This window comes from Pogona vitticeps, chromosome 2, assembly GCF_051106095.1.
Source record: "Pogona vitticeps strain Pit_001003342236 chromosome 2, PviZW2.1, whole genome shotgun sequence".
NCBI classification, from domain to species: Eukaryota; Metazoa; Chordata; class Lepidosauria; order Squamata; family Agamidae; genus Pogona; species Pogona vitticeps.
The window spans coordinates 291,915,236-291,939,584 of record NC_135784.1 but is presented as its reverse complement, the minus strand read 5'-3'; the positions used below and the strand labels follow the sequence as shown (position 1 = coordinate 291,939,584).

The 24,349-nt window shown below is 43.0% G+C and overlaps 1 protein-coding gene across 2 annotated transcripts in view; it reads right to left on the bottom strand.

The window, feature by feature from the left end:
* Positions 1-20,658, bottom strand: part of DAB2 (DAB adaptor protein 2) — a 48,951-nt gene extending 28,293 nt beyond the window's left edge. For both annotated transcript variants that reach the window (XM_072992811.2, XM_072992813.2), the window contains exon 1: positions 20,431-20,658. The gene's annotated coding sequence lies outside the window, so the exon portion shown is untranslated. The remainder of the gene's footprint in view (positions 1-20,430) is intronic.
* Positions 20,659-24,349: the final 3,691 nt, after the last annotated feature.

The following is a 24,349-nucleotide window of genomic DNA, read 5'->3' as shown; positions in this document are numbered from 1 at the left end:
ATAGACCACCTTTAACCAATAACAAAATGCATATAGGAAATGTCGAAATCAGTATGCCCACATATTATGCAGCATTGTTTTCTTTCTGATAATGCCTCTATTTAGTAATGCATCTTGTTTATTTAGCATGCCCCAAAATCTATACTTCTGCTCTGAGTTTGTTTCTCTAAAGACACTACTTACCTTCCCTCTTTATAAAAAAAAATCATCCTGGACCATGTTTACTTCTCTGCTTGCAATTTATCAATCAATCTTGGAATGCTGACCAGGGTGTTTAAGGTACAAAGGTTGCCGTCTTACCAGGTTAATATTTTAGTGACTAGGACTCTTTTGACCCTTCTAAACTCATCTTCAACAGGCACACTGGTTTAGAGGCACAACCCCTCCTTCATATGCTGTGCTTCAGTCTCAGCTTGGTTTTGAACAAGAGAAACATATTGCCACAGAAGGTGCCTTGAAATGAAGGAAAGCAAAACGTGACACCCCCCACAAGTCTGTTGTTGTGGCCTTCACACTTGTCTGAGCTTCCTCCCCCCCCATAAATGATGAATTGCTTGTTGCTCCTGGAAGCCTTTGGGAGTGGCCATTCACCATTTAAATAGGTCACAGCACCCCACCCCACTTAAGCAAAAAGCAAAGCATCCTGCTTATATACCCCCATCATGTTTTAAGCACTCTTTGGGCTGTTTACAATTTAATTACAGTGGACCCTCTACTTACGGAATTAATCCGTATTGGAACGGTGGCTGCAGGTTGAAAAGTCTGTAGGTCGAGTCTCCATTGACCTACAATGCATTGAAAACTGATCAATCCCGTAACCGGCCGTTTTTGTTCCATTTTGGTTTTTTTCTGGTCTGTAGGTCGATTCTCAGGCTGCAAGTCGAACCTAAATTTTGCAGCCAGAGAAGTCTGTAACTCGAAAAGTCTGTAAGTCGAGCCATCTGTAAGTCGAGGGTCCACTGTATGCAGGCTACACATTACCCCACCCCCAGTGAGCTGGGTACTCAATTTACCAGCCTCAGAAGGATGGGAGGCTGAGTGAACCTTGAGCTGGTTACCTAGGATTGAACCTCAACCATGTGCAGAGTTTCGGCTGCACTACTGCAATTTAACCACCATGCCACAAGTGGTTATCACTCCAAAAATCCATTTGTTTTTCAAAATCACAGATGAGCTTCTACCCAGTGCCTGTTTCTTGGTGGGGTAGGGGCATTTTTGTCACTTTGTCCACACCCTGAGGCAGAAACCACATCCCTGGCCTATTTAAAAGGGCTCACCACTGGTATAAGGTCATATTTTGTTCATTGTGGAAGACAGCTCATGAACAGGGCTTAAATGCAATTGTAATATAGCAGTAAACCTTGCATAATTAAAGAAGGTTGTTGTTGAAGATCAGGTTCAAAGGTGCCTTTGCACTTCTTAGCACAGAATGCAGTTGCAATGGAGCAAGTTCTCAATCCTGCTCTGCTCCATTCTTCATCTGGCCTAACTTGTGGTCCTGTAAGCATAAACAAGCACGTGCATTCCAGAGGGAGCGAAGCAGGACTCAGCAACACCTGATGTTAGTCGTATGTCTAAACAAACGCCTCTAAAAACTGCCCACATATATTTTTGGAGAAACAGCAGCTGTAGGGACCTAATCCAGAATGCGCTCTTGATGTGGGCTGTGGGCCAGTACAAAACCTAGGCATTAAAGTCTTTAAAAGATTCAAGACAGGTCTTTTGTTGGGAAAAAGCATGCTCCTCCCTGGGTACCATTCCCATACCTCCATATAGAGTCTTGACATACTGGTGCCAGTCCATGAGGGATCAATATTTTAGTAGAAAGCCTGCATGGGGTCCCTTCAAGCTACAGGTGCTTCCATCTGTGCAGTGAGCTTTGCCACCCTAAGAAATAGTGGCCCATGAGACAGACCCTGCTCAAGTGTTCAGCTCGTATGCCCTCATGTCTGTGGGGCCACTGCACTTCTGCTTTTGTGATACTTTCAGGAGCAGCACAATATATTTCCCGGGCATCCAAAAATGCCTCAAACACAGATTATGGGAGTCTATTACCCTTTGCCAAAAAAACCAGCAACAAACAATTTGCAAACATTTCCAAACTCTGAATCAAGTGTAGGCACATTTGGAAATCTAACTAACTTCGAAAGTATAATTCATTGCTCCACAGTGTGTGTATGTGTGTGAGAGAGAGAGGGGGGGGGATTTACAGCTGGTCGTTATCAGTACATTTACTGTCTGCCCTAAGGATTTACTGTTGATTGGCAGGTTCATAGTCCCTGCTCTCCCTCCTTATTTGCACCAGAGAGGGAGAAAGCCTTCGAACAGAGGATATTCAAATGGTTGTAGGGAGCCTGAGTAGGCAGAAGTGTTCGTGGGAGACTGTTTACTGCCTTACTTCCCCTAATCTGCCATCTGAGGCAAGAGACCCACTGAGCCTCAAGGCAAGGCCAGCCGTATTCCTTCGCCTCTCTTATGCCCATTATTCTGCAGCCTACCAGCTTAGGAGAAGGCTTTATCTCAGTAGCAGAACACAGGCAGAATATGTAAGCGTAGGTGCAAGTTTAGCCATTAGTGTACAGTGGACCCTCTACTTACGGAATTAATCCGTATTGGAACGGTGGCTGCAGGTCGAAAAGTCTGTAAGTTGAGTCTCCATTGACCTACAATGCATTGAAAACCGATTAATCCCATAATCGGCCGTTTTTGTTCCATTTTTGTTCTATTTTGGTTTTTTTCTGGTCTGTAGGTCGATTCTCCGGCTGCAAGTTGAATCTAAATTTTGCGGCCAGAGAAGTCTGTAACTCGAAAAGTCTGTAAGTGGAGCCGTCTGTAAGTCGAGGGTCCACTGTAATTCGGAGGGAAACACAATGTACATCACCATAGCGGTAAAAGACAGAACTAGATAACCTATGGGTCTGCTCATTCATCTGTCTGAGGTTCAGTGTGAACTGCCATTTTCAAGGCCCCTGCCCTCCCTTCTTAGGGTTCTCTGTCTTGAATTTAGTCTGAGATTGGGCCATCCTTCAGCCGACAGGGTTCTGAATACACAACACCGCTATGTAAGGGTGACATACAACCCACTCTAACAAGAAGCCAAGTTCAGTTTCTGGTATCTTGAAATAAAGCTCAGGAAAATTCCCATTTGCAAGGCTGGGTAGTCCGTGCCATTTACCATGGACTGAAGGCAGACTGGTATCCATCAGCAGATCTCTGGGAAGCCGAGATTTTTCTCTCAGATTTTTAACACAAGATTTTGCTCTCTTGCATAAAAGGAACACAATGACTTCATCACCCTTGCAGATTGCACTGCTGAATTGAAGCGCATAGGTGGTGGTAGGGAGAATACTTCACCAGGAGTAGATATTTCCAAGGGTAGGTGGAGTAGCCATATTAGTCTGTATTTTGCAGACAAACCAATGGTGAGTCCTGTGGCATCTTAAAAACTAACACCTTTTATGTGGCAGAAGCATTCAGGGACATCAGTCCACTTTTTCAGATGCATCTAAAGATAAAACAAATAGTGGGCCAACCTCCAGGAAAGCTTATTTCAGACTTCAAATAAAACTGGCTTCAAATAAAACAAGCAAGTCTTTAATGCACCAAAATGCATTGTTTTAAGCAGTAACAGACTTCTGTGTTGGCCAACTGTGAGTGTTCAGCTCTGGCACTTAGAACAAATCCTTGCACTCAATCTTTCATTCTAAGTTGTGTTCTCCTGTTATCTGCTAGCAGCTGGTAAATTTGAGGATTCAAGGGTGAAACAAGCGGACACAAGAAGAGCATTAGTATTCCAGTGATGTGATTTCCACAGAGCTTGAGACCTGACCAATTAGGTTTGCAGATGAAGCCCATATTTATCTTCTGATGACCAATCACAAAACAATGTAACCTAGTTTACAAGCTGTGGGTGGCTAGAAAAGGCTATAAATCACTGAAGACTGAAATATTGCTTCTGACTGTGTTGTCTAGATCCAGGCTGCTACTCTGGTTTAACCCATAGTAAAAAGAATGAAGAATATAATGCACTATCTGCGGTGTGGATCATTCCAGGCTAGATGTACCAATGTTCCAAGAATATAAAACAGTTTCCTGTAAGATCGACAGACCATTTGTGGACCACAAGAACACCTACTGTATTTTTCTGTGTATTAGATGCCCCCATGAATAAGGACCCCTCCCACTTTCCTAACCCAAAACTTTTCACAAGAAAGTGGTGGGGGAAAGAAGGAATCAAAGTGCTTTGATGCTTCCTGCTTTCCCCCTCCACTTTCTTTGGAAGTGCTTTCTTCAAAGCACTTTGATCCCTGCCTTCCCCCTCCATTTTCTTGCGAAGAAAGTGGAGGGGGAAAGCAGTGGTCAAAGCGCTTTGATCCCTCCCCCTCCTTACTTCTGTGTATAAGATATATATATATATATATATATATATATATTATGGGAGTCTATTACCCTTTGCCAAAAAATTGGTATCTGGACTAGTGTTCTCTTGCCTAGTCAGATATATTTGTGAAACTTGGGAGGCAGGATCTTTAAGGCAAGACTCTTCATCCATTTTCCCCCAACTTCCATAAATCCAGCATACTGTTTCCAAACATGGAGGCTCTGTTATTATGGCCAAAGTCACATTTACAGCTACCAAAAGGGTCCAATCTATTTCCTTTTCCAAAACCATTTTTAGGATCCAGTTCGACATTAGACACAAATGTGCCCTAAACAATTCTCATTTAGCAAAAGCAGCTTGAAGAGGGAGTAAATTTCAGTAGCGTCTTGGGGTCAAGTTATCCCCCTATTTTCCCCCCTTATTAATTTATTTTCTACATTTCAGACTTCTTGGAAAAGTCTGTATCCAAGATGTGCTGACTCCAGAACATTTATTTATTAATATTCATACCATTCCAATGAAGCACATCAGGATTTTCAAATAAAAATATTTTTAATAAAATAGGAATCTAAAAAACTGCCAGTTACCAAGCTCTCCAGAGTCTTTCCATTACCAACACAGAAGTGCCATGGACCAACTAAGGATTTTCTGCACACAGAACACATGCTTTACTATCAAACTGCAGCCATTACTGGTGGCTGGTGAACCCAGAGAAGACCATTCACATTTCCCCTAATTGCTTACTACCCTTTAAAAGCTGCAGGTCTGGCCCTGTCATTAGGCAGAATGAAACAGCCGCCTTAGGCAGTAGATAACAGAAAAAGATAGAATGCCAAGGACATATCCAAGTCCGAGATAGAAATCCACATGTGTGATGCGACTTGTCTTGTACAACCCAGGCTATTCCACTGCCTTCATCACAAGATGCTAATACATTGCTAGCACTCACCCTATATTTAGTGGCCAGCCCAGCTGCCTTCTGTGAGTACGGTGGGCCTCTTCTTGTCCTTTGCCTTAATGTCAAGGTAGCCAAAGGACTTGAGATCACCCTGAAAAACTAAGACAGTCAAAATTATCTTCCACAAATACACCCTTAATAAGGGCTGCATTAATCTCCCACAAACTTGCTATGTGTCCCATTTTAGAGAGAACAGTCCTCCAATTGATGTGATGTCCAGGCCAAATCTGAATTAAAGATAGATAACCATGGAGAGGAAGATCAAAGACCTTAAAATTGGCCAGCCACACCAAACACATGGCCAACAGATTCAGTAGGCACGGAGATGAGCTGATCTCCCTGTCTTCCCCCCCTCCAGTGAGATGCCTTGCAGTTTTGCTTAAAAGAGAAAAATCATTTCCAGATTTGTATGTGTTCCTATGAATCAGGAAGCTTATGCAAATGTGTCTTCTCCTTCCTTCTGGTGAGATGCAGGTTGCTGCTCTAATTTCCCCACCCCTTTGCTTTGTTATGATGGGAACGCTGGCTTTATCCACAATACTGTATACAGAACTCTTAAAAAGTATCATGCCCAAACCTAAGTCAGTAGTCCTCATGAGGAGGAGGGAAGGATAGCCTGTATCTCATAATAGCAGCTCTTCAGAGCAGGTTGCTTGAAAAAAGCAGCCACCCTTGTATATTTATCCCATGAATATATTATCCTGTATATTTATTCTATGTTGCTGGGTGGCAACATAGCCAGTGTAGCCGATCCCTTTGCTGATTTTATTGCTAGGAGGTGCCTGGCTAAACTCCTGCCTGGAAAGCCTCTATTGGCCAGTTATGCTCCTTCTCTTGCCTCTTCCAGCCATGACATAACTTTTGGAAGAAAGTTGTCTCTTCCTGGAAGACGTGCAGGACACTGAAATAGTAAGGACTTGTTTTTTTGGACACCTCTGAAAGCAGCTTTAGATCCAGATTTTGGAACTTCAACTGCAATGTCAACATCTCTACCCACTCCCTGGGTGTTCAGTTCAGCTCTCAAGCATATAGCTCTCCAAGTTGGATGCTGGTCTTGCCAGAGCTATATAGCTCTTTGTAGACTGAACTCTCTTCTCTCGCTTACCACCTCTTAGCTTCCTTACTACCTAGTTCAGCCTTCCCTAAGTTTAATGCCTTCCAGGTGTTGTGACTAGAAACTCCACAACCCAATGGCCAAGTTGGCTGCAGGATGATGGGAGCTGGAGCCCCAAAAATCTATAGAGCACTGAGGTAGGAGAAAATATTCCTAGATCCTTTCTTCTCCTTTAAGACAGGTTGGGAGCTCAGAGATTGTGAGAAGAATATTTCTGACTGTCTAGGGCAGTGGTTCCCAACCTTGGGTTGCCAGATGTTTTTGGACAGCAACTCTCAGAAGCCTTTGCCACTAACTGCGCTGGCCAGGATTTCTGGGAGTTGTAGACCAAAAACAGCTGGGGACCTAAGGTTGGGAACCACGAGTTTAGAGGATTGTCTGGAGCATCTTCCCAGTCCCAACAACTCCACAACTCTAGCCAAGACAGCAAGTTTTATGTCCCTTCAGATGATTCTGGCCTATAGCTTCCAGCAGCCTGAGCCATATAATTAACAATGAAGAATGCTGGGAGCTGGTCTGCAACAATTTCTGAAGGTCTTTGCTTTGCCTGACCCTGCTTTGAGCTCTACAAGTCCACTATAGAGGACTGACTGGCTTAAAACTGCTCGCTCCATTGTTCCTGACTCCATCCCGTCCCGAAGGGATAAGATGATTTGTGAGTAGCTCAAGGAGGGCCCAGATGATTTAGACATGCCCTCTCTGAACAAAGCTATAAACCTTGTGTTTGGACTGATGTTAAAGGACTACGTCAGACCAGGAATCAAACACACCATCTTGCTGCAAGCAAAAGCCTAAACAGCTGCCCGTTTGTACATTTAAGCTACCCCAATAGTGCAGGGTACAATAGCATATTCATGAACGCCAGCGAGCCTTGACCTACTCTGACGCTTGGGCACATAAATCTCTATACAAGTCCTGCACAACACCAAGATATGGCCCTGCGTTGGCCAGGCCTTTCAAGGCTTTGCAAAGCATTGTGCAAGCATTAAATAGGGGAGGGAATACAAATCACGTGTGACGGCATAGCAAGTGGGTCACTTGTGTGAGAGGGAAGCCAGATAATAGATTCAAAATGCCACACTCAGCAGAATTTAATTGCCTCTATTTTCAAAAGAATTTTCTAGCTCCTACTGCTGCAATAGGAATACAGGAATAGGAATACAGGTCAAACTCTTCCAAGCAAGACTTGCAGTGCCCTTAATCTCTGTAACTGGGCACAGTTGTGGTTAGAAGACCGCACAAAAGTAGTTAGCTTCATAGCTACAATTTTAAAAATAACTTTATTTCTGAAAGGTAACTAAGGGTGTTACTTTCCAGAAACCTGAATGCTATTAGCCTTAGGCCTCTGCCGTACAAAACACATTATCTTTCCATCTACCTTGTTGTCACCTAAACAGCCACAACAGAACACAAGGCTAAGCTCCAGCCAGCATTTAAAACATGCATTACTCCTCTGCCACTATTTCCAGAAGCAACAACCCTGCATAAAGCTAACTAAAACAGTTACACCACTAAAACTCTCTCTCATTAAATTATGCTCATAATGTAATTGTACCTTCATTGTTAGGAAAAAGAACTACTGTAATTATAACTTATCAGATATTTACAGCCAGTTGTTTCTCAGCTGTGGCAAAACCTTTTACTGTAATCAGTTCAGTGCTTAGATTTACAACATATACACGCCCTGCCTGATTTAAACAGTTGAACTGTAAGGTAGGAGAAATGATTGAAATAAATACTTCACAGCTGACAATCACTGTCTTTAAAGCCTGAGGAAGTGGACAACTATGATTCTACGGACAGCCATCTGTCAGGTTGTCTTTGATTTGGATTCCTGCATTCTTAGGGGTTGGACTTGATGGCCTTATAGGCCCCTTTCAACTCATTTATGCTATGGTTCTATGGATTTTTGATGAAATCTTAGCAAGATGCAGCATGACATTTTCATTCTCATCTCTGCTAGCATGGATGGAAAAGCCAGGTTGACAGGCAAAAATACCAACCAACTTCAGTAAGGTCAGAGTGCTGTCTAAAGCACTACTATTCATTTGGAGTGTGGACCCAAAGAGGTGGCTCACAAGACCAGCTCTCTGGAAGCATAAACCCACCACCTAAAAAGAGGGAATTAGTGACCCCCAAGTGCACACTGGGTGACAGCCATGGTTTCTTCTAATGGACAATAGCCTTGCAGACAACCTCTGCAAGTCTGCCCACTGACATGTACGATATCCTACCACTCACTGTTATTAATAAGTAGCCAGCTAGTGGGTATAACTCCTTATTCTGCAGATTTCCTTCTTGGGATCTCTGCATAAGTGAACAGGCAGTCCAGGTTTATGCCCTTCAACATTGTTCTAGAAACCTTGAAGGCCCCACTCTCCTAGCTAGCTACCCTTTTCCTGGGCCTCACTAATAATTCATAAAGTCTCTCACAGTGGGAAGGGGACTAAGCTATTTCGCTCACTGAATTTAGAGATTATATGGGCTTTTCCATATGTGTGTGTACATGCACATACACAAAGACACACTATTTTGAAATAGATATATATTCCACAATATGTATTCTTGACCCTTTTGCTTTTTTTTAAAGATGCAATTATTACCTTAAAGTGCAGAACCTTTGAAAGAAGTGACAAATCTGTGTCTCTCACCCAAAATTCCTTCTTACACAGAGGTGCCTATTGAGGTATCTTCCAAGAGCCCCCTCCCAGCAAACTTTTTTGCGTATCCAGTCTTACACCGCCCACAAGACCCGTCATTGGAGACTTGCTTGAAGAGAAGAACTGGTATATGGTTGTCCTTAAGTGTGGTTTTTGTCATAACAGATTCCTGTCCAAGATTTATATCTCCTAGTCAGAGTCAGGGTTGTGTTAAAATATCAGCAAATCTTTTGTTGTGACACTCTCATCCCCTCAGTTAAATTACAGAAAAGCAAGTGACAAACATGTTAATACACTTATGACAGCAAATTGCATAGAATCAAACATGACCGGAGTTGCTAGTTTATGTTTACGATGCATACTTAGAAAGAAATGCTGTAATTTGAGTAGAAAAGCGATCTATTTTTCCCTTCTTGGGAAAGACTGCCATCAGGTGACTTGTTTTTCCTGGTCGGTCTGCTTAATGTAGATGGACAACTTCCAAGCACTGGCTCTCTCTTCCCTGAATTATTTCTCTGGAAAGAGACTTGCCGCCTGACAACTCTTCAGATAGAGCAGTAGTTCTCAACTTTCAACTCTTCACATTTTTAGACTTCAGTTCCCAGAATCACTGTTCATTAGCTATGGCTTCAGGCTGATGAAGTCCAAAATAAGCAAAGATTGAGAATTACTGATATAGTGGATGATCCTTTCTAAAGTAGGACACACACCGACTCATGAAGGATTTAAAAGGCATGTTGGTTTGTAAGTAATCCGTGCTATTCAGTAGAAGACCAGTCCTTACTCCAAATGCAGCAGTCCCATGGAGAAATCCGGAACTGAGGTTGCCTGATCAACTGAACCCTATTTTCTGAAACTTCAAGGCCAAAGCAGCAGAGCAGTGGGCAGGCCCTCAGAGGCATCTTTATGTTATCAAAGAGGTGGGAAAACAAGGTGTGAGTAGAAGAAAATTTTGCCCAACAACACAGTGAGGAACCCTAAAAAGCCAGCACTAAGGAGAAAGAATTAGGAATCACTTGTTGCCTACAGTGGAGTCCATCGTGCCATTTGGAACAAACACATGCAAACATCTTCATGCTGAGCCCCTGAACATTGGTGGCAGCTTGGAAGAGGGAAGTGATGGTTGCCCAGAGACATCACACACACACAAAACAAATTATTTCCTTCTCCAGTGATGCTAATCCTAAGATACCGTATTTTGGTATGTCTCCTTGTCTGAAATCCAGAGTATTATAGCAGTTGTCCAGGATGTAAGGTGATTCCTGAGACCTGGACACTCAGCCTGCCTAGTTTCTTTGGATACCTGTTTCAAAGATATCCTAGATCATATCCTTTGGATACCTGTTTCCCAGGTCCTTTAGCCATGTGTGTTTCCCTTTCAACGGGCTACACGGTGGTAACTATATTTGCCTATACAGGACATTATGTAACTATTGAGATAGATAGTAGAGATGGGCACAAACCGAACCAGGAACCAGAAAAACCTACAAACTGGACTGGTTCGTAGTTCAGTTCAGGGACCTGTTTTGTGGAAATCAAACAAAATGGCAAACTCCCCCCCCCTCGGTGCTTCATTCTGTTTGGCAAAATGGGACCCCCACCCAACCCTCTCCCACTCCGCTGTCAGCTCCTTACCTGATCTTGAATCTGCCTCTGCCACCACCTTTTCCGCTGCAGTCCTCACAGGCAGCAGGCCCGGGCCTGCTCTTTGTGCGCATGTGCGCACCACTCAACGGAGCAGCGAGTGCATGTGCACACACTGCAGGACTGGCTCCAAGGACCCAGGTCTGCTGCTTCTGCAGAGGTGCCAGCCACTCAGATGATTGGCAGGCTCATGCACACATGCAGCATGCCCCCAGACCTGCTTCCTGTAAGGGCAGGGAGGTGATAGGACAGTGGGAAGGGGAGAGATAGCCAGTTCCCCCCAAACAGTTCATTTCTCAGGGGGTTTGTAATAGTTCATCATTTGTGGGTAGCCATGAGCCACCAGTTTTCTAGTTCATACCCAACTCTAATGCATGCCCATTGTATCACCCCAGGGAGAGAATCTTTTGCCTGGCCTATAACAATCTGGAGATAGGAAGGAAAGAGTATAATTCACCATGGATGGAGATAGCCAGCTTGCCCTCTTTTGTTCAGCTATGGATATGAATGAAGCATGCTCGCACTCAAGTGCAGTAGAATTAGTAGAGTAGTCCTAGAAATTATGTCAAGAATTTGCAAAGTCAGCATATCTATTGTTTGTAATGGCACACATACATCCGGGACAAGTCGAAGAGAGAATTATTTATGAAGCACCACGTACTTTAAGGGTGAAAGAGGGAAGTTGTGAAATTCATGAACTAGAGCATCCCCAGTCAAAGAGCTGTGACACATTTGCTTCCTAAGCATTTTTTTTAAAAAATGGCCAAATCCACTGAAAAATTAGTTACAATGTGTTCTGCAACTCTCTCCTTCAGCTAGCAGTGCAGGAAAGGTGACAGATATTTCTGCTTTTAAAATATATTTTACCTTCAAAAAGAAGAAGAAGAAAAGCTGGACAGTCCTTATACACAATCTGAAGGCTTTATTAGACCTCTAAAATATCACAAATACAAGCTGGTTTTCAACCCCAGTTGGTCTTGATCAGGCTGGGCAATGCAGAACAGAGGAGACATTTTTTTCTGCACTACCCACAGCTTTGCAAGGCCTAGCCTGAGGAAGATTTGTATGAGGTCGATAGCTAGCTGAAGCTTATGACAGTTTAGTGATCTGATAAAGCTTTCACTCACTTTTGCCTTTGTTCTTTACCTGGAGAGTAACATGGAAAGCTTTATTGCCCGATTTAGGAAGAGGCTGAACAGTGGGCAGGGATGCCTAGATTCCATGCTGCATTGATTGGGGGCAGACTAGATGACTTTCTCACTGAAGCAGTGGTGGGCAACTTTGGTGAGCCCAAATGGGGGGTGGCAACAGATCTGTTTCTTTGTTTTGGAAAACTAGAATTGCAGCTTTTAGGCAGTGAAGGAGACTCCTTCAACCTATTGAAAAGGTGAAGTACTACTCCAGGAGGTTTCACTTGTCCAGCAATTCACCTTTTTCCCTTGGAAAAGTTGGGGTAAGGCTCAAGGAGGATTGGATCCCATATAAATAGCCTTTGAAAGCTGACATTGTCCAGCTCTACTCTATGCCTATAGTTTCATCTGAAACAGTGGTATGATATAGTTGATATGCATAATCAACAATAGTACACATCAGTAAAGATCTGTCTTAGGAGCTACTGGAGGCTCAGTTAAAGATTGAACTATGAACATGCAAACGCCCTCAGGAAAAACCCAGTGGCCACTTTTCACATCACAGCATACACTCCCCAGCCAGCCTATGGCAGCTTGGCACAACTGCCCTGGGTGAAGGGTTTTTGAGGCTGACTTGTAAATGGTGCCTTTCAGTTTTACACTCCATTTCTCCATTTTTGGAATCTGCACTTTGAAAGCCCAAGGGCTAAAAGCCAATAGAATTTAAGTCACTCTCCTCCAAACAGAGTGACTCAACTTCATCATTTGCCAGCTGAAAGCTGCTGCTGCCAACAAGTCGTTAGGCAATTCTGTTCCCTCGTCCCCAGGTTGCTGGACACCCATGTGAACATGACGGAAAACAAGGAACGGAGAGATACAGGCATTCCCAGAACAGAGCTCTGACAGTCTGTACTGACCATGAATTCCAGGGGAAAAGAACTGATTCATTTTGGAAACATCTGGTTTCACAAGGCAAAGCTAAAGATTCCTAGCAATGCTGGCTGGAGAACCATCCTGACATTAGGAGACCTTTCGTACATGAGATGTGCCAGGAGACCTGGCCAGTCATACGAATGGATTTTATTTGTGTCATCTCCCATTTCCTGCTGTGTTGCTTCCTTGGAGTGATGAGGTCCGGGCTTCCTACCAAATGTTTTGAACTGAAGCTGTAGCAGGCGGTGCCATCATTAATCAGAAAGCCTCCCTATCTGTAGTCAAGCTTTCTGCAGAGGCAGTCAAGGACCCCACTAAAATCCAAGTATCCCTAAATGTCAGTTCCAAACACACCAACAACCTATTTTTCACTATTTCCTACCTAGTAAAGTTTCAGGCAGAAAGGAGGCAAGACCACAACACAGTAACCCTTCAGTGGAACCCTATGCAGGCCTTCAATCTCCCTCTGGGATGCACACTTTAACATGGTAATGGGGTTAGGGTGTGTTAGGGAAGCAGAAAGCAATACATTAGGTGGTTAGATCCTGTCACGAGTCTGCATTTCTAGATGGGGATATCAAGTGTGGAAGGATCAAAGGTGGGACATCATACTAGCATGTATTCATTCTCTTCAGGACTTGATGGTTACATCAGCAGAAAAAAGTTGATAATTCCAGTTATACTGGGGTAGAAAAGTTCTTGAAGGGTAGCTACTGAGCAGTAGCAGTAGTGGAAGCTAACACAGGGCGAAGATCTTTTATATTCAGCTGGGGTGACACGCAAGTGAAGTCTTCTTAATACTGCATGGAGGGAGGCCAAGGTAAACCACATTGAAATGCTTTATGTTTCAAAATCCACAATTAAAAAGATAGTGTTGGAAGATGGGATTGCCAGGTTGGAAGGCACTTAGTCAGCTACTAGGGGAGAGCAAAAGATACTACTAGCATTGTCACTAATGAAGCCAGAAAATTAAAGCCCAATTGTTGTCTGGTTACTGATGTCTGCAGAGGCAAAAGGGAAGTCCAATGCTACAGGATACATACAATGAAATATGTTATGAGTCAAGGGAAGCTTGAAACCATAAAACAAGAAATGGAACAGTGTGGTTCTAACAGTAGGGTGTGACATACTGTAGCACAAGCAGTTAGGGCTGTAATACAAAGCCTGACCAGATAATATCAATGAGACTTTATGAAAATATGTCAGCATAACCATCAGTCAAATCTATGATCCAAATACAGATGCTAAAGAAGAAACTGAAAACTTGTATGATAGTGTCCAGAAGGATGTTTACCATGTATCAAAACAGGCCAGTTGTGCGCAACTGGGAAGCAAAAATATGAACCAAACATTGTCAGAGAATTCAGCCTCAGAATTAGGAATGAAACAGGAGAGTGACTCACAAGAATTTTGTAAAGCAAAAAAATTGTTTATTGCTAATACATGCTTCAGGAAACCTGGCAGACAACTGTGCACATGGATGTCACCAGATGGTAAATACTGAACTCAAATAGGCTGTATAATTAAAAGCAGAAGGTGGAGATGTTCTGTTTGAGGAATGGAGTAGTAAGTAGAATTTCTAACCTAATTTTGGAACAAGAGGAAAAAGAGACTGAAATAGAAGGTTTGAAATCATTTTGGGAACATGATTTAAAGACAGAAATTAAAACAAAGGATTGGACAAAAATTTGGAAGATGAGAATTTTAAGATTGATGTTGGTAAAAATAAAGGAAATGTTTAAAGAAATTAGTTTAAGGTGGTACATGACTCCGGTGAAATGGAGCACAATAAATTCAGACTATTCTAAGGCCTGTTGGAAATGTGATGAAGGAATTGGCACATATTATCATATGTGGTGGGAGTGTAAATTGATTCAGAAATTTTGGAAATTGATTTTTAAGGAAATATGTGATATATTTGGAAAAGATATCAAACTTAATTCTAAAATTGCTTTGCTGTCAATTTTTGATAAGATAGAACATGATTATTGCTCAAAGGAATTGATTTCTAATCTTATGACAACTGCTAGAATATTAATAGCTAGATTCTGGAAAGATAAAAATGATATTAAATTAGAAAATTGGTATAATGAAGTATGGGACATTGCATTAAATGATAAATTGGCTACTGAACTTAAGGCGAAAAGAGGGGAAATAAGTTTAAATATTTTTATGCTATTTGGGCTAGATTTATTGAATTTGTATTAGTGAAAAGAAAGGGGAAATCCTCTTAAGTAACAATCAATACAGTTTTGGAAAGGAGGTTTGTAATAAAAGAATTGTTCCAAAGGGTCCCGTGGATATGGGGGTGCACTGTGTTTTAGACTGTATTAGTAAATATTTTGTATTCTTGTACTTGTTTTGGAAATTTAAAAAAATTTAAAAAAAAGAGAGAAACTCTGTTCTTTCTACAATGTGGAATGAATATGTCTTTATTGCAAGTAGGTTTTGCCTGCAAAGTATCTGTTAACTTATGTAGTCAAATTTTGCCTGTGGTGTCTGCTTTCTTGCATGTTACTGTATTTGCATTTAAGTTCCTGGGGAGACATGAATAAGTGTGTGTCATTGCATCCATGAACTGGTTTAGGGTATTTCAGAGGCTGCTTTGGGAACAAGATGCTGGACTGTAGGCATCTGGCCTGGCCTTCTTAAGCCACTCTTTGTTGCTTCTAGCTATTAAAAGACTGAGACAGAGATTTCTACATAAATACTGTACATAACTGCAAGTCTGGTGGATGCTGCCTTATAGTGATTCAGGTCTTAACATTGACATTTTTGACTGGCAGCCATGACTTTCCAGGGATTCAGGTGGGATTGTTTTGCAATCCTTCCTGGAGGTCCTTGGTATGTTTTTATGGTCTCCCATCCAAGTTAAAGCCATGCTTGATCTTGCTTAGCTTCCCAAATCAGACAAGGTTGGGCGTTTAGGATAATATGGTGGAACTGAAGATGGTAGGATGAAATTTGCAAGTTAATGAGGTATGACCTTGTTTTATTTAAATATCGGACCAGAACCAAAATAGAGGCAAGGAAAGAAGACAATATATCTACTTGGCATTCCACCATCTTCCTTCCATAGACTTCCTCCGAGGTTATCAAGTGGTGTATAGTGGAGCGTGGAGCTAAATATACATCCACATCCTGGTGGGCAGGACTCTCACCATCCTTCTGTCTTATTACTCTGCTATAATCTGAACTGCTGAGCCAGTAGGAAATCAAAGTTCTGTGCCAATATAGTTGTCCTTAAGTGGCCCCACTGCGCGGGGCAAACAAGCCACATTCAATTCTGCCAATGGCAGCCGTCCTTAACACTTCAGATGCCGGAGTGTTCCTGTAAGTTGTCTGCCATCCGCTCCCAACAAATGCACTATTTCAGCAAGGTGATTAAAATCCTCACACACACACCTCCACAGTATGAAAGAGGGAGACTCTGTTACTCTGTGAAGCAACCTTTACTCAGTCCATAAACTGGGTTTCTATGCTCACCCTTCAGGCACCTCTTTACAAGGAACCGGAAGCAAAACACCACATTCCAGAAATCAAATTATAAGGTTTTACTCAATGTGCTGGCTTTTTAAAACAAAAAATAAACTATTTTTTTAAATCAAGTATTTGCATTTTAAGGAATTTAATCCTATTTTAAAGCATCTCTCAATTTCATTTTAATCTATTTTTTTTTTTTAAAAAAAACAGTTTTATAAGCCTCCTCGAGAGGCTTGGGGGAAAGGTGGTATATAAATACAACAAAGTAAATAAACACCATTTCTTTTCAACCCTTCGGATCTGTTCCGCCATCAGCATTACTGGGGGAGCCTTGGGTCAGGACTGGCCCTACCATTAAGCAGAATGGAGCACTGTAATTTTGCTGCAACAAGCCAGCACAGATCCCCCTTGTCCAAATTGCTCTAGAAGTCAGAGTAAGCTTGCTGAGTTTGATGTTCTGAAAATCTCTCCCTTTGTGGGTGCTCCCCACAGCTGCACAGAGCTGGATAAGCTAGTTATCTTGCTGTACCTACAGTACTTGTTGTTACACCCCTGAGCTGTAACCAAAGGGATGACTTGGCATTTACACAACTTAAAAAATCATTGTCTGAAGATCGCAGACCAACTGATCTGGAGAGAACTTAGCTTAAAATGCTGAAGCATCGGAAGCTGCCTCATAAGTAACTAATAAAGCTGTATCACCAAGTCCTGTATTTGACATGGACTCCTTGATCACAGGCTGTCTAGGTTACTGCTGGCAAATTCTGTGGCTCCATTAAGGTGTAATGCTTAACCACAGTTAACCATCTGCAGGGAGAAAGCTGGAGAGGTCATCTCTGCTCTTCTGGGTTCAATGTAAGGAACTTGTAGGCCTGCCTGCGCATGTGTCCAAAAACAGCATTCAGTCTTTTTCACCCAAAGGCACAGATACTCTGTTCAGTGTTCTCCTTCCAACCCTCCAGCATCTTCTTGTGTTACATCTGGTCACCCATTCAAACCAGCAAGGACAACTCTAGTATAATCTGTTTATCCAATTAAGGTTATAGTAAATAGGGGTGGGTGACACATGGCCTTTCAGGCATTGCTGGATGGCAGCTCTCATCAGTTATAGCCAAGAGGGGGGGAATTGTGAGTGTTACAATTGTTTTAAATTTTGGAGTGCCATCAACTGCCCATCCTTGTCACCAAGAGAAATGTTGGGAGACCTGCTTCCCCACCAGACCATGGAACAAGCTGGTCTAGTCATCTGAGCCTCAGCCTGATCTATCTCACAGGTTTATTGCATGTTTAAAGTGAGAAGGAGAACTTTACAACTTGAGCGCACTGGAAGAAAGATAGGATACCAGTGCAGCCAATCAATAATAAACTAACATGAGAATCTAGGAACTGGATGGTCTTCTTTAAATGCCATTTTATCCTGACAGTGTCCTTTGGCTCTTTAAAATGTTGTCATAAGCTTTCTTGGGCTTGCAGCTCCATTCATCAGATGCAACACACGGAGTAAAACCTATTAAAATTTAAAGGTGCCATCAGACACTTAGCATTCTTGCTGTCCCCTGTCCCATCTTGATTAACTGAAAACCACTTGGTAATACTAGCAGTCTTTACTATAGCCTTAACTACATCTAGAAAGTAGAGGCTACCTGTCCTTCTCCCATTGTTCCCTTACACTGCTGCAGAAATATTCATCGGTATTCTAGGGCAAGAATTATTGAGCTCTATGTCCAACTTCTTTGCTTCAACCAAGCCTGTGAATCAGATTGTGAAATGTCTATACAGCCGTGCAAACAAGCTCTCGAGACTTATCAGTGGCTTTCCCCATCACCATCAGAAACAGGGAGATAGCTGCATCTCTCTGAGGTTGCCACATGCCTTATGCCTCAAAGAGGAACCCAGCAATTCAGGCAAGGCTTTGTCTCCTGTAGGACTAATCCCAGCTTTTTCAAAAGGCACAGGAGCGGAGACTGGCAAGAAGATGGCAATCCTCTATTCCTCATAAGCAAAACCAGAGCTTGACACAGCTTTTACTGACTAGACTGGTTGTGGCTTCTGGGAATTGTAGTCCAAGGAGTAACTTTTCCAAGCTCTGAATGTTGAGACCACATTCATCCTGCATTCCCCAGATACCTTTTCGAGACCCCTTTATCTTCTATGAAGCTACAATGACTTGAAAACATTATTTCATGCAGCTTGCCAGACTGCTGTGCTTCCCCCCTTTAAAGGCATTAGCTTCCAGATGTATGCACATTAAGTCAGACATTTTATCCTGTAGGAAATATTTTTCCTTCCTCCGTTACCATGGGGGCGGGTGGAAAAAGAAAAGAAACAAAGTCCAAAGGACTTTTAAAAGTTAATCATGCTCTTCCAGCCACCCTTATGAACAGAAAGCTCCTGAGAGGATCCTGCCCTTTTGGCAACTCATTCAAACCCACACTACACTACACTCAACCTAGAATAACACTTTAGTCTTGCCCTCCGAGCCTGCTTTACTTGAGCTAGTTGTTTTTCACTCTGGCAAGGAAGAGATTGCAAGAATGATTTTACACCTGGGAGGAAGTTTGGCTTCAGGCAAAGCTATTATGCTCAGGAGACTAGCTGGGGAATTTAAGGCTACAGCCTGGATGCTTAGCAGGATCCAGTTCAAGCCTAAGTAATTTCTACCTGAATCTTCTGAAGTGGGGTCATCATGAGCCAGAATTGACTTGAGGGGACAGAATTATTATTCTAGAGGAGAAGGTGGGTGCAAAATGTGGCCCTAGACAGCCTATATCCAGCTTTGTCCCCCCCCCGCCGTCCTGACCCAAAAAGGTTAGCTCTGACTCCTGAAAGCCACTCTCCCCCCCTGCACCCCTTAACCACCCCAAATACCAAGATTTCAAGACTGTCCTACATACGTTTGGATTTATTTATTGCACTTGGCGGGGGGGGTTGTTGTGTGGCCCCTGGAAATTTCTAGCAGACGAAAACCTATCTTCATGCCTACCAAAGCTGCTTACCCCAATTTTGCACAATTACATAGCACCTTAAAGACAGAAAAAAAATCATTATTGTATGAATTATCTTGGGCTGTAGCTCAGTATGTGGGTACAGACTCGTGATGGGGTTGCATCAAGCCTGCAGTTAAGACTCAGGAGGCTCAGTCCTTTAGTCCTAAGGTAATGGCTACCTTGATTGATTTAACTTGCTCAGACCAACCTTTTTGCCATTTGTATATATTTGCCTGCCATAACCCAGACCTATACCTGTTTATCTTCCTTTGGATCCCCCAGACTCGCTCTCCTCTCCTCCAACTGCCAAAGCTCTCGTTTTTTGTAGGGCAGCCCTTTCCATCCAGCTTTTCCGAGGGCATCCCCAAGCCAAGTTTCCTCTCCGAGAGGCAAACACCATATTTATAGCTAGCTCCAGATTTCTGGGTCCCCCCCTCCCCTCCCGTTCATTCTGTTACTGCATCCCCCACACCCCCAAGTTTGCCAAGAACTGCTGAATTCCTTTTAAAAGCTCCCACTCAGCAGCCTTTTTGGCACCGAGTAAGTTTTCTAAAAGCTTTTTAAAAATGGTTTAAGGGGGGAAAAAAGAGGGGAAAATGCTACATGGCCATTTTTATAATGCACACAATCCGTTCAAGGAGCTTATTGAGAATTGGAAAGAAAAAAAAGACTTCTTTGTGGTTCAAGGTAAGGACGCCCAAGGAAAATAACACCTCCTCTCTGGGTTATGATGATTTCCTCACCCCCCTTTGGGCAGGTTCAGCTAGAAAACTACCCATGGAAAAGCTGCTGCCTGGAGTGTAGATCAAGAACCAGTACTACGGATTTGGGGGCGAGCCTGGCGAGCAGTGGAAACGGAGCAGGATTGAAACCCGTCCAATATCAGGTCACCCCCCTGACGCCGCTTAACATCGAGTCTCCTCCAGCGCCGCAAAGGGCTCGTCAATTTCATCCATCAGCTTTTGTCAATATCCTTTTAAGGAGGGAACGCAACCTCTCAACATACACGGGGATCGGCTTAACTCGCCCACAACGCAACAAACCTCAGAATCCTTGACGCTTCAGAAACCCGAGCCACCCATCTGGAAGTAGCCCTAGTAGCCAAGCACCCGTCCACACGTACACACGCGAGCTACTTACACGCCCTAGATCTGAGCCACTGCGTGCATGATCCCACCACTGTAGCCGGCAAAGGAAGGAACACGAGGCGTCCAGCTTAAATATTCGGCCGTGCCGGAGCCTTCTGTTTAGTTAGCCACTCACAGCGAGAGATATGGTTTTAATCAGATGCTGGCAGCTGAGGACTACCCAGGAATGCGCTGTGATGTTTTTGCTGCCTCGGCTTGGGCTACTCCCCCTCAACGTGTCTTGGGCTTCCAAACTTAACTCTTTCCGCGCCAGGGAGGAGGAGGAGGAAGAAGAAGAAGAAAAAGAGGGAGGAGGAGAAACCTCATGGTCATCAAGCTTGCCAGAGGGTGGAGGGGAATAGACAAACTATAAGTGCGTCTAGCATTTGGGAATGTTGGTGAATTTCGGAACGTCAGGAAACCAATTTGCCAGGCCTGCTGCTCTTCCCAGAAATTTCAGCTGCTCGCCTCCCTAGCTGATTATCCTTCAACCTCGTAAGTCCCCTAGGGTCTACTGAGTGAGTTACATACTGAGGGCTTTTTTCAGAAAGGCTGGTTCAGCACGCGTGGCAAAAGCAGACATCAAAACGAAAGGAGCGTGGCACTAGGGAGACTAACAGATTGATTCCGGTTTGCGCTTTTGGGGATTACAACCTGTTTTCTCAAAGACACCCACAGCTGACCCCCAAATCAAATTGTCAGCCTGTTGGTCTATAAGATGAGGATTGGGACTGTTCCCGTGCTGTCAAGTCAATTCCGACTAATGGTGACTCTTTTCAGGGTTTTGCAGGTAGACAGTACTCCGAAATGGTTTACCATTCCTTTCTTCTAAGGGCAGTCTGGGACTGTGCAGCTCGTCCAAGGCCACAGAGGTTGGCTCTTCTCCTAGGAGGCACAGTGGGGAATCGAACTCCCAACCTATGGCTCCCCAGCTAGATACCTAAACCTCTGAGCTATCCACCCTGAAAAAGATAATGTGCTTACAGTGGTGCCTCACTTAGCGATGTTAATTCGTTCAGAAAAAATCACTGCTAAGTGATTTCATCACTAAGCGAAACATGGTTTCCCATTGAAATGCATTGAAAACCGGATAATCCATTCCAATAGGAACGAATTGCCATCCTTAAGCGAAAATCGCCATAGGAAACATTGCTAAGCGAAATGCAGTTCCCCAACTGAAATGCATTGAAACCTATTCAATGCATCTCAATGGGGGAAAAATACAACAATAAATTAAAAAAGAGTCAGAACAAAGTTAAATTTGGTTAACACCTCGTGGCGCAGTGGTTAAATCGCTGTACTGCAGCTAAAACTGTGCTCACGACCTGGGGTTCAAATCCCAGGTAGCCGGCTCAAGGTTGACTCAGCCTTCTATCCTTCCGAAGTTGGTAAAATGAGTACCCAGCTCGCTGGGGGGGGGGGGGGGCAATGTGTAGCCTGCATAATTAAATTGTAAACCGCCCAGAGAGTGCTTGAAGGACTATGGGGCGGTATATAAGCAGCACGCTTTTTTTGCTTTTATTAAGTGCACTTTATGATTTCAAACATTTTAAACAGTAAACTTTAACTTTATAAATAACAGGAAAACATTTAAAAAACAGCAAACATGAGGCTGTTTAAACCATCATTAAACAAAACAGGGGACCCAAAATTTAATCGCTATGTGAAGCATGGTCCCAACCATCACTAAGCGAAAATCGCCTATAGGGACCATCGCTAAACGAAGTGCAAAAACGCTCCAAAAAAGTCCTCACTAAGTGATTTCATTGCTAAACGGAGCGCCTGTTAAGCGAGGCACCACTGTAGTATTATTGTCAGTGCTTTTTGGTTTAAGGGTCTTTCTTTCTTTCTTTCTTTCTTTCTTTCTTTCTTTCTTTCTTTCTTTCTTTCTTTCTTTCTTTCTTTCTTTCTTTCTTTCTTTCTTTCTCTTTCTTTCTTTCTTTCTTTCTTTCTTTCTTTCTTTCTTTCTTTCTTTCTTTCTTTCTTTCTTTCTTTCTCTTTCTTTCTTTCATACTAAAATATATTTGTATGTTTTGAGTGTACATGTGGTCAGATTTCTAAGCCACGCCTTTTGATTCGAGAATAGGCCCTCTAACTTTCTCTTCGGCATTAACCATTCACATGAGCCTAAACAGCAAGAGAGGTGTACATAACCTATTCATGTTCAATCCAAAGTCCTGTTGTGTTAAATGGTTACTAGGCAGGATGGCTTTATGTGACCTGCAACACTAGAAATAGATGCTGGGGAACGTGGCTGGTGGGCTTCCCAGAGACATTTGGTTCCCAGAATGATGAGCTAGATACACCTTTGGTTTGTCTGATCCAGCAGGTCTCCTCTGACATCAAGCCGTAAAAGTGGCTCAAGCTACTAGGATGAAAATTCCCCTAGCATCCTGTTCAAAACCTTTGGAACTGGGGCGAAGTCTGTGTTTACTAGGAAGTTGCACTGTGTTCAATAGGATGTTTCTCTATGTGTACCTAGATTGGCAAACCTAACCCCAAGTTTGTGTGAGATTTGGTGAGCTTATTTAAAAGGTAAAGAGACAGACTTTATGTTCAAGGACATATCTCTAACTTTAGTGAAAATAAGGAATGGTGCAGCCAGATGTTGGTTCGATACGCCATTGTGCCTCCTTGACAGGGGCTGGACTTGATCCATAGGGTCCCTTCTAGCTCTGCAGTCCTAAGATGGCTGAACTGCAAATCAGAAATATTTTGGTTTGAATCTAGTCTCATAGTTGAACCTATGAGATTTCCTTAGGCAGTACTTTCATCCTTAAACACTTCCTCTGTCTGTCCTATGGAAGATGATAATAAGAATTTAGGAATAAATCTAATTGCTAGGTCTGGCTGAAGCAGACATTAACTGAATAGAAGTGAGATGGCATAATTACTGATTTTTAATGCTGCAATTGAGTCCGATCTAGTTGAAACTAGCAATTGGATCCAGGGTCTCCTTTGCAGGGTTGCTGTGTGGATTCTAACTAGAAAATTCATGTGAATCATTTTGAACAGTGGGAGACACCACATTCTTTTCTATTATTGATGTGATATCCTCCCCACTTTCTCCTGCTTGAGTATTCCTTGGACAAGTGTACACAGGAGATTTATGGCATCTTATTATTAAGATCTTGTTAAGATACCATAGGTATCTTTCTTAATATAGTAAGATGCCATAGGTATTAAATACATGGAGAACATGAGTGCAGGCAAGCTGGCACTTCTTCAAGACAGGAGATCCCCCCCCCCCAAGAGCAACCCGGGCAACCCTCCAAGACTGCACCTTCACTCCTAGCTACGTCTGGCTAGAAAGGCTCAACAACTTTTCTGTCTCTGAATTCAACACTCGTTTCTGCATTGCCAGCTCATCACTCGCCCGTCTTATCTCACCCTCTCCTCAGCTGGAGGGATGGCACCTTTTTTCAAGTTGTGCTGGGTATGTCATCAGGCAACCATCCTCGTTAGCTCCCACTGATAAAAACATCAAGCAACCTTTCTGGACTATTTTCCCATTATCATTTTAACAAAGAAGCCATAATAGTAACAAAAAGCTATCAATAAAACTTTTCTTCTGGCTAAGTTCACGGAACCAGAGTTAAGCCACCCCAGAAAAACAAACCTGCCCCAAATGCTAGGATTTATGGGAATTGTAATGCAAAGCACTAATTGCCTAGCAGGACCCTAGAGATATAATCTTAAAACTGTAGAGCTGGAAGGGACCCTTTGGATCATTACGTCCAGCTCCCTCCCCTTCAAGGAGGCACAGTGGGGTATCAAACTCCCAACCTCTGGATCCACAGCCAGATACAGTACCTAAATCACTGAGTTATCCAATGTATATACAGTATAGGCTGATCAGTGGTACTTAAGAGGCACAAGACCTCAGGGACAAAAGAAACCACTCCCTGAAGCCATGGTATCCAAATTTCTGA